Here is a 9,795-nt window from a genome sequence, read left to right as displayed (position 1 = left end):
AAAGTACCCATACAAGTTTATGTTATGTCTATCAGCTTTTGTAGAACAGCATGCTAGAATAGGTCATTTTACCGGAGCAACAACAGTGTTTTACCCAAAGGACAGTTAGCAGGGGTAAAATGGTCATTTTACCGAAAGGACAGTTAGCAGTGTTTGATTGAGTATGTTGTGGGAATTGCAGCCGGAGGATTTCCGGAGCAACAGCAGCAGCAGTAGACAGTCAGTTCCCGATCAGATCAGCAACTACTTTGAGGTGAGTTACCTTCCAGTAGTGGTGGGTCTACGGCCACAATGTCGGTCCACCAGTAGGATTTATATGTAGATGTTTGTCTCTGTGATATTCATCTAGCAATTACTACTACCTGTGTTATGTTATGTGCTGGTATGATATGATGCTATGTGCTAGTGACAGTAGGGGGAGATAGTCCCCGAGGTATCCTGTCGGTAGGACCGAAGGGGAGGCCAGCACCCAGATATGCTAGGCAGTATCCGGTCGAGAGGACCGAAGGGGAGGCCAGCACCCAGATATGCTAGGCAGTATCCGGTCGAGAGGACCGAAGGGGAGGCCAGCACCCAGATATGCTAGGCAGTATCCGGTCAAGAGGACCGAAGGGGAGGCCAGCACCCAGATATGCTAGGCAATGTCCGGTCGAGAGGGCTGAAGGGGTAGGTCGGGCACCCAGATATGCTTGACAATATATGTATGTTATGAGATTATATGGTATGTGGTACGGTGGGGGAACTCACTAAGCTTTGTGCTTACAGTTTTTAGTTTTGGTTTCAGGTACCTCCTCAGCTAGGGGAAAGGAGCTGGCGCGGTAGCAGCATGTCACACACACACTCTCTGTTTTTCGCATTTACGAGATTCTCTGGGATTTATACTCTGATATTTTGATTGGTTGTATGATTTGGCTTTTAGACATGGTTTACGTTGTGTCATGGTTTGATCAAACAATGTTTTAATTATTAATGTTTTCTAAAGTAATGTTTTAAAACGAAATTTTTGGACGTGAAATTTGGGTCGTTACAAGTTGGTATCAGAGCCCTGGTTTGAGGGATTCGGACACACCTTCGGGGGTGTCTGAACTCAAATCGAGGGATTAAAAGATTTTGTAAAAGAAAATGTTTTCAAAAAAAAATTGAGAAAAGAGTTTCGAGAAAGAACGAAGTGTGTGATGTGCGCGACCGGCCGATCTCAAGTATGTATTCCCCAAAGTACCCATACAAGTTTATGTTATGTCTATCAGCTTTTGTAGAACAGCATGCTAGAATAGGTCATTTTACCGGAGCAACAACAGTGTTTTACCCAAAGGACAGTTAGCAGGGGTAAAATGGTCATTTTACCGAAAGGACAGTTAGCAGTGTTTGATTGAGTATGTTGTGGGAATTGCAGCCGGAGGATTTCCGGAGCAACAGCAGCAGCAGTAGACAGTCAGTTCCCGATCAGATCAGCAACTACTTTGAGGTGAGTTACCTTCCAGTAGTGGTGGGTCTACGGCCACAATGTCGGTCCACCAGTAGGATTTATATGTAGATGTTTGTCTCTGTGATATTCATCTAGCAATTACTACTACCTGTGTTATGTTATGTGCTGGTATGATATGATGCTATGTGCTAGTGACAGTAGGGGGAGATAGTCCCCGAGGTATCCTGTCGGTAGGACCGAAGGGGAGGCCAGCACCCAGATATGCTAGGCAGTATCCGGTCGAGAGGACCGAAGGGGAGGCCAGCACCCAGATATGCTAGGCAGTATCCGGTCGAGAGGACCGAAGGGGAGGCCAAAACCCAGATATGCTAGGCAGTATCCGGTCAAGAGGACCGAAGGGGAGGCCAGCACCCAGATATGCTAGGCAATGTCCGGTCGAGAGGGCCGAAGGGGTAGGTCGGGCACCCAGATATGCCTGACAATATATGTATGTTATGAGATTATATGGTATGTGGTACGGTGGGGGAACTCACTAAGCTTTGTGCTTACAGTTTTTAGTTTTGGTTTCAGGTACCTCCTCAGCTAGGGGAAAGGAGCTGGCGCGGTAGCAGCATGTCACACACACACTCTCTGTTTTTCGCATTTACGAGATTCTCTGGGATTTATACTCTGATATTTTGATTGGTTGTATGATTTGGCTTTTAGACATGGTTTACGTTGTGTCATGGTTTGATCAAACAATGTTTTAATTATTAATGTTTTCTAAAGTAATGTTTTAAAACGAAATTTTTGGACGTGAAATTTGGGTCGTTACAAGTTGGTATCAGAGCCCTGGTTTGAGGGATTCGGACACACCTTCGGGGGTGTCTGAACTCAAATCGAGGGATTAAAAGATTTTGTAAAAGAAAACGTTTTCAAAAAAAATTGAGAAAAGAGTTTCGAGAAAGAACGAAGTGTGTGATGTGCGCGACCGGCCGATCTCAAGTAAGTATTCCCCAAAGTACCCATACAAGTTTATGTTATGTCTATCAGCTTTTGTAGAACAGCATGCTAGAATAGGTCATTTTACCGGAGCAACAACAGTGTTTTACCCAAAGGACAGTTAGCAGGGGTAAAATGGTCATTTTACCCAAAGGACAGTTAGCAGTGTTTGATTGAGTATGTTGTGGGAATTGCAGCCGGAGGATTTCCGGAGCAACAGCAGCAGCAGTAGACAGTCAGTTCCCGATCAGATCAGCAACTACTTTGAGGTGAGTTACCTTCCAGTAGTGGTGGGTCTACGGCCACAATGCCGGTCCACCAGTAGGAGTTATTGTAGATGTTTGTCTCTGTGATATTCATCTAGCAATTACTACTACCTGTGTTATGTTATGTGCTGGTATGATATGATGCTATGTGCTAGTGACAGTAGGGGGAGATAGTCCCCGAGGTATCCTGTCGGTAGGACCGAAGGGGAGGCCAGCACCCAGATATGCTAGGCAGTATCCGGTCGAGAGGACCGAAGGGGAGGCCAGCACCCAGATATGCTAGGCAGTATCCGGTCGAGAGGACCGAAGGGGAGGCCAGCACCCAGATATGCTAGGCAGTATCCGGTCAAGAGGACCGAAGGGGAGGTCAGCACCCAGATATGCTAGGCAATGTCCGGTCGAGAGGGCTGAAGGGGTAGGTCGGGCACCCAGATATGCTTGACAATATATGTATGTTATGAGATTATATGGTATGTGGTACGGTGGGGGAACTCACTAAGCTTTGTGCTTACAGTTTTTAGTTTTGGTTTCAGGTACCTCCTCAGCTAGGGGAAAGGAGCTGGCGCGGTAGCAGCATGTCACACACACACTCTCTGTTTTTCGCATTTACGAGATTCTCTGGGATTTATACTCTGATATTTTGATTGGTTGTATGATTTGGCTTTTAGACATGGTTTACGTTGTGTCATGGTTTGATCAAACAATGTTTTAATTATTAATGTTTTCTAAAGTAATGTTTTAAAACGAAATTTTTGGACGTGAAATTTGGGTCGTTACAAGTTGGTATCAGAGCCCTGGTTTGAGGGATTCGGACACACCTTCGGGGGTGTCTGAACTCAAATCGAGGGATTAAAAGATTTTGTAAAAGAAAATGTTTTCAAAAAAAAATTGAGAAAAGAGTTTCGAGAAGGAACGAAGTGTGTGATGTGCGCGACCGGCCGATCTCAAGTATGTATTCCCCAAAGTACCCATACAAGTTTATGTTATGTCTATCAGCTTTTGTAGAACAGCATGCTAGAATAGGTCATTTTACCGGAGCAACAACAGTGTTTTACCCAAAGGACAGTTAGCAGGGGTAAAATGGTCATTTTACCGAAAGGACAGTTAGCAGTGTTTGATTGAGTATGTTGTGGGAATTGCAGCCGGAGGATTTCCGGAGCAACAGCAGCAGCAGTAGACAGTCAGTTCCCGATCAGATCAGCAACTACTTTGAGGTGAGTTACCTTCCAGTAGTGGTGGGTCTACGGCCACAATGTCGGTCCACCAGTAGGATTTATATGTAGATGTTTGTCTCTGTGATATTCATCTAGCAATTACTACTACCTGTGTTATGTTATGTGCTGGTATGATATGATGCTATGTGCTAGTGACAGTAGGGGGAGATAGTCCCCGAGGTATCCTGTCGGTAGGACCGAAGGGGAGGCCAGCACCCAGATATGCTAGGCAGTATCCGGTCGAGAGGACCGAAGGGGAGGCCAACACCCAGATATGCTAGGCAGTATCCGGTCGAGAGGACCGAAGGGGAGGCCAGCACCCAGATATGCTAGGCAGTATCCGGTCAAGAGGACCGAAGGGGAGGCCAGCACCCAGATATGCTAGGCAATGTCCGGTCGAGAGGGCTGAAGGGGTAGGTCGGGCACCCAGATATGCTTGACAATATATGTATGTTATGAGATTATATGGTATGTGGTACGGTGGGGGAACTCACTAAGCTTTGTGCTTACAGTTTTTAGTTTTGGTTTCAGGTACCTCCTCAGCTAGGGGAAAGGAGCTGGCGCGGTAGCAGCATGTCACACACACACTCTCTGTTTTTCGCATTTACGAGATTCTCTGGGATTTATACTCTGATATTTTGATTGGTTGTATGATTTGGCTTTTAGACATGGTTTACGTTGTGTCATGGTTTGATCAAACAATGTTTTAATTATTAATGTTTTCTAAAGTAATGTTTTAAAACGAAATTTTTGGACGTGAAATTTGGGTCGTTACAAGTTGGTATCAGAGCCCTGGTTTGAGGGATTCGGACACACCTTCGGGGGTGTCTGAACTCAAATCGAGGGATTAAAAGATTTTGTAAAAGAAAATGTTTTCAAAAAAAAATTGAGAAAAGAGTTTCGAGAAAGAACGAAGTGTGTGATGTGCGCGACCGGCCGATCTCAAGTATGTATTCCCCAAAGTACCCATACAAGTTTATGTTATGTCTATCAGCTTTTGTAGAACAGCATGCTAGAATAGGTCATTTTACCGGAGCAACAACAGTGTTTTACCCAAAGGACAGTTAGCAGGGGTAAAATGGTCATTTTACCGAAAGGACAGTTAGCAGTGTTTGATTGAGTATGTTGTGGGAATTGCAGCCGGAGGATTTCCGGAGCAACAGCAGCAGCAGTAGACAGTCAGTTCCCGATCAGATCAGCAACTACTTTGAGGTGAGTTACCTTCCAGTAGTGGTGGGTCTACGGCCACAATGTCGGTCCACCAGTAGGATTTATATGTAGATGTTTGTCTCTGTGATATTCATCTAGCAATTACTACTACCTGTGTTATGTTATGTGCTGGTATGATATGATGCTATGTGCTAGTGACAGTAGGGGGAGATAGTCCCCGAGGTATCCTGTCGGTAGGACCGAAGGGGAGGCCAGCACCCAGATATGCTAGGCAGTATCCGGTCGAGAGGACCGAAGGGGAGGCCAGCACCCAGATATGCTAGGCAGTATCCGGTCGAGAGGACCGAAGGGGAGGCCAACACCCAGATATGCTAGGCAGTATCCGGTCAAGAGGACCGAAGGGGAGGCCAGCACCCAGATATGCTAGGCAATGTCCGGTCGAGAGGGCCGAAGGGGGAGGTCGGGCACCCAGATATGCCTGACAATATATGTATGTTATGAGATTATATGGTATGTGGTACGGTGGGGGAACTCACTAAGCTTTGTGCTTACAGTTTTTAGTTTTGGTTTCAGGTACCTCCTCAGCTAGGGGAAAGGAGCTGGCGCGGTAGCAGCATGTTACACACACACTCTCTGTTTTTCGCATTTACGAGATTCTCTGGGATTTATACTCTGATATTTTGATTGGTTGTATGATTTGGCTTTTAGACATGGTTTACGTTGTGTCATGGTTTGATCAAACAATGTTTTAATTATTAATGTTTTCTAAAGTAATGTTTTAAAACGAAATTTTTGGACGTGAAATTTGGGTCGTTACAAGTTGGTATCAGAGCCCTGGTTTGAGGGATTCGGACACACCTTCGGGGGTGTCTGAACTCAAATCGAGGGATTAAAAGATTTTGTAAAAGAAAATGTTTTCAAAAAAAATTGAGAAAAGAGTTTCGAGAAAGAACGAAGTGTGTGATGTGCGCGACCGGCCGATCTCAAGTAAGTATTCCCCAAAGTACCCATACAAGTTTATGTTATGTCTATCAGCTTTTGTAGAACAGCATGCTAGAATAGGTCATTTTACCGGAGCAACAACAGTGTTTTACCCAAAGGACAGTTAGCAGGGGTAAAATGGTCATTTTACCCAAAGGACAGTTAGCAGTGTTTGATTGAGTATGTTGTGGGAATTGCAGCCGGAGGATTTCCGGAGCAACAGCAGCAGCAGTAGACAGTCAGTTCCCGATCAGATCAGCAACTACTTTGAGGTGAGTTACCTTCCAGTAGTGGTGGGTCTACGGCCACAATGCCGGTCCACCAGTAGGAGTTATTGTAGATGTTTGTCTCTGTGATATTCATCTAGCAATTACTACTACCTGTGTTATGTTATGTGCTGGTATGATATGATGCTATGTGCTAGTGACAGTAGGGGGAGATAGTCCCCGAGGTATCCTGTCGGTAGGACCGAAGGGGAGGCCAGCACCCAGATATGCTAGGCAGTATCCGGTCGAGAGGACCGAAGGGGAGGCCAGCACCCAGATATGCTAGGCAGTATCCGGTCGAGAGGACCGAAGGGGAGGCCAGCACCCAGATATGCTAGGCAGTATCCGGTCAAGAGGACCGAAGGGGAGGCCAGCACCCAGATATGCTAGGCAATGTCCGGTCGAGAGGGCTGAAGGGGTAGGTCGGGCACCCAGATATGCTTGACAATATATGTATGTTATGAGATTATATGGTATGTGGTACGGTGGGGGAACTCACTAAGCTTTGTGCTTACAGTTTTTAGTTTTGGTTTCAGGTACCTCCTCAGCTAGGGGAAAGGAGCTGGCGCGGTAGCAGCATGTCACACACACACTCTCTGTTTTTCGCATTTACGAGATTCTCTGGGATTTATACTCTGATATTTTGATTGGTTGTATGATTTGGCTTTTAGACATGGTTTACGTTGTGTCATGGTTTGATCAAACAATGTTTTAATTATTAATGTTTTCTAAAGTAATGTTTTAAAACGAAATTTTTGGACGTGAAATTTGGGTCGTTACAAGTTGGTATCAGAGCCCTGGTTTGAGGGATTCGGACACACCTTCGGGGGTGTCTGAACTCAAATCGAGGGATTAAAAGATTTTGTAAAAGAAAATGTTTTCAAAAAAAAATTGAGAAAAGAGTTTCGAGAAAGAACGAAGTGTGTGATGTGCGCGACCGGCCGATCTCAAGTATGTATTCCCCAAAGTACCCATACAAGTTTATGTTATGTCTATCAGCTTTTGTAGAACAGCATGCTAGAATAGGTCATTTTACCGGAGCAACAACAGTGTTTTACCCAAAGGACAGTTAGCAGGGGTAAAATGGTCATTTTACCGAAAGGACAGTTAGCAGTGTTTGATTGAGTATGTTGTGGGAATTGCAGCCGGAGGATTTCCGGAGCAACAGCAGCAGCAGTAGACAGTCAGTTCCCGATCAGATCAGCAACTACTTTGAGGTGAGTTACCTTCCAGTAGTGGTGGGTCTACGGCCACAATGTCGGTCCACCAGTAGGATTTATATGTAGATGTTTGTCTCTGTGATATTCATCTAGCAATTACTACTACCTGTGTTATGTTATGTGCTGGTATGATATGATGCTATGTGCTAGTGACAGTAGGGGGAGATAGTCCCCGAGGTATCCTGTCGGTAGGACCGAAGGGGAGGCCAGCACCCAGATATGCTAGGCAGTATCCGGTCGAGAGGACCGAAGGGGAGGCCAGCACCCAGATATGCTAGGCAGTATCCGGTCGAGAGGACCGAAGGGGAGGCCAACACCCAGATATGCTAGGCAGTATCCGGTCAAGAGGACCGAAGGGGAGGCCAGCACCCAGATATGCTAGGCAATGTCCGGTCGAGAGGGCCGAAGGGGGAGGTCGGGCACCCAGATATGCCTGACAATATATGTATGTTATGAGATTATATGGTATGTGGTACGGTGGGGGAACTCACTAAGCTTTGTGCTTACAGTTTTTAGTTTTGGTTTCAGGTACCTCCTCAGCTAGGGGAAAGGAGCTGGCGCGGTAGCAGCATGTTACACACACACTCTCTGTTTTTCGCATTTACGAGATTCTCTGGGATTTATACTCTGATATTTTGATTGGTTGTATGATTTGGCTTTTAGACATGGTTTACGTTGTGTCATGGTTTGATCAAACAATGTTTTAATTATTAATGTTTTCTAAAGTAATGTTTTAAAACGAAATTTTTGGACGTGAAATTTGGGTCGTTACAAGTTGGTATCAGAGCCCTGGTTTGAGGGATTCGGACACACCTTCGGGGGTGTCTGAACTCAAATCGAGGGATTAAAAGATTTTGTAAAAGAAAATGTTTTCAAAAAAAATTGAGAAAAGAGTTTCGAGAAAGAACGAAGTGTGTGATGTGCGCGACCGGCCGATCTCAAGTAAGTATTCCCCAAAGTACCCATACAAGTTTATGTTATGTCTATCAGCTTTTGTAGAACAGCATGCTAGAATAGGTCATTTTACCGGAGCAACAACAGTGTTTTACCCAAAGGACAGTTAGCAGGGGTAAAATGGTCATTTTACCCAAAGGACAGTTAGCAGTGTTTGATTGAGTATGTTGTGGGAATTGCAGCCGGAGGATTTCCGGAGCAACAGCAGCAGCAGTAGACAGTCAGTTCCCGATCAGATCAGCAACTACTTTGAGGTGAGTTACCTTCCAGTAGTGGTGGGTCTACGGCCACAATGCCGGTCCACCAGTAGGAGTTATTGTAGATGTTTGTCTCTGTGATATTCATCTAGCAATTACTACTACCTGTGTTATGTTATGTGCTGGTATGATATGATGCTATGTGCTAGTGACAGTAGGGGGAGATAGTCCCCGAGGTATCCTGTCGGTAGGACCGAAGGGGAGGCCAGCACCCAGATATGCTAGGCAGTATCCGGTCGAGAGGACCGAAGGGGAGGCCAGCACCCAGATATGCTAGGCAGTATCCGGTCGAGAGGACCGAAGGGGAGGCCAGCACCCAGATATGCTAGGCAGTATCCGGTCAAGAGGACCGAAGGGGAGGCCAGCACCCAGATATGCTAGGCAATGTCCGGTCGAGAGGGCTGAAGGGGTAGGTCGGGCACCCAGATATGCTTGACAATATATGTATGTTATGAGATTATATGGTATGTGGTACGGTGGGGGAACTCACTAAGCTTTGTGCTTACAGTTTTTAGTTTTGGTTTCAGGTACCTCCTCAGCTAGGGGAAAGGAGCTGGCGCGGTAGCAGCATGTCACACACACACTCTCTGTTTTTCGCATTTACGAGATTCTCTGGGATTTATACTCTGATATTTTGATTGGTTGTATGATTTGGCTTTTAGACATGGTTTACGTTGTGTCATGGTTTGATCAAACAATGTTTTAATTATTAATGTTTTCTAAAGTAATGTTTTAAAACGAAATTTTTGGACGTGAAATTTGGGTCGTTACAAGTTGGTATCAGAGCCCTGGTTTGAGGGATTCGGACACACCTTCGGGGGTGTCTGAACTCAAATCGAGGGATTAAAAGATTTTGTAAAAGAAAATGTTTTCAAAAAAAAATTGAGAAAAGAGTTTCGAGAAAGAACGAAGTGTGTGATGTGCGCGACCGGCCGATCTCAAGTATGTATTCCCCAAAGTACCCATACAAGTTTATGTTATGTCTATCAGCTTTTGTAGAACAGCATGCTAGAATAGGTCATTTTACCGGAGCAACAACAGTGTTTTACCCAAAGGACAG

This window comes from Lactuca sativa, chromosome 4 (genome assembly GCF_002870075.4).
Source record: "Lactuca sativa cultivar Salinas chromosome 4, Lsat_Salinas_v11, whole genome shotgun sequence".
Classification (NCBI taxonomy): domain Eukaryota; kingdom Viridiplantae; phylum Streptophyta; class Magnoliopsida; order Asterales; family Asteraceae; genus Lactuca; species Lactuca sativa.
Note: the sequence above shows the minus strand (reverse complement) of the source record.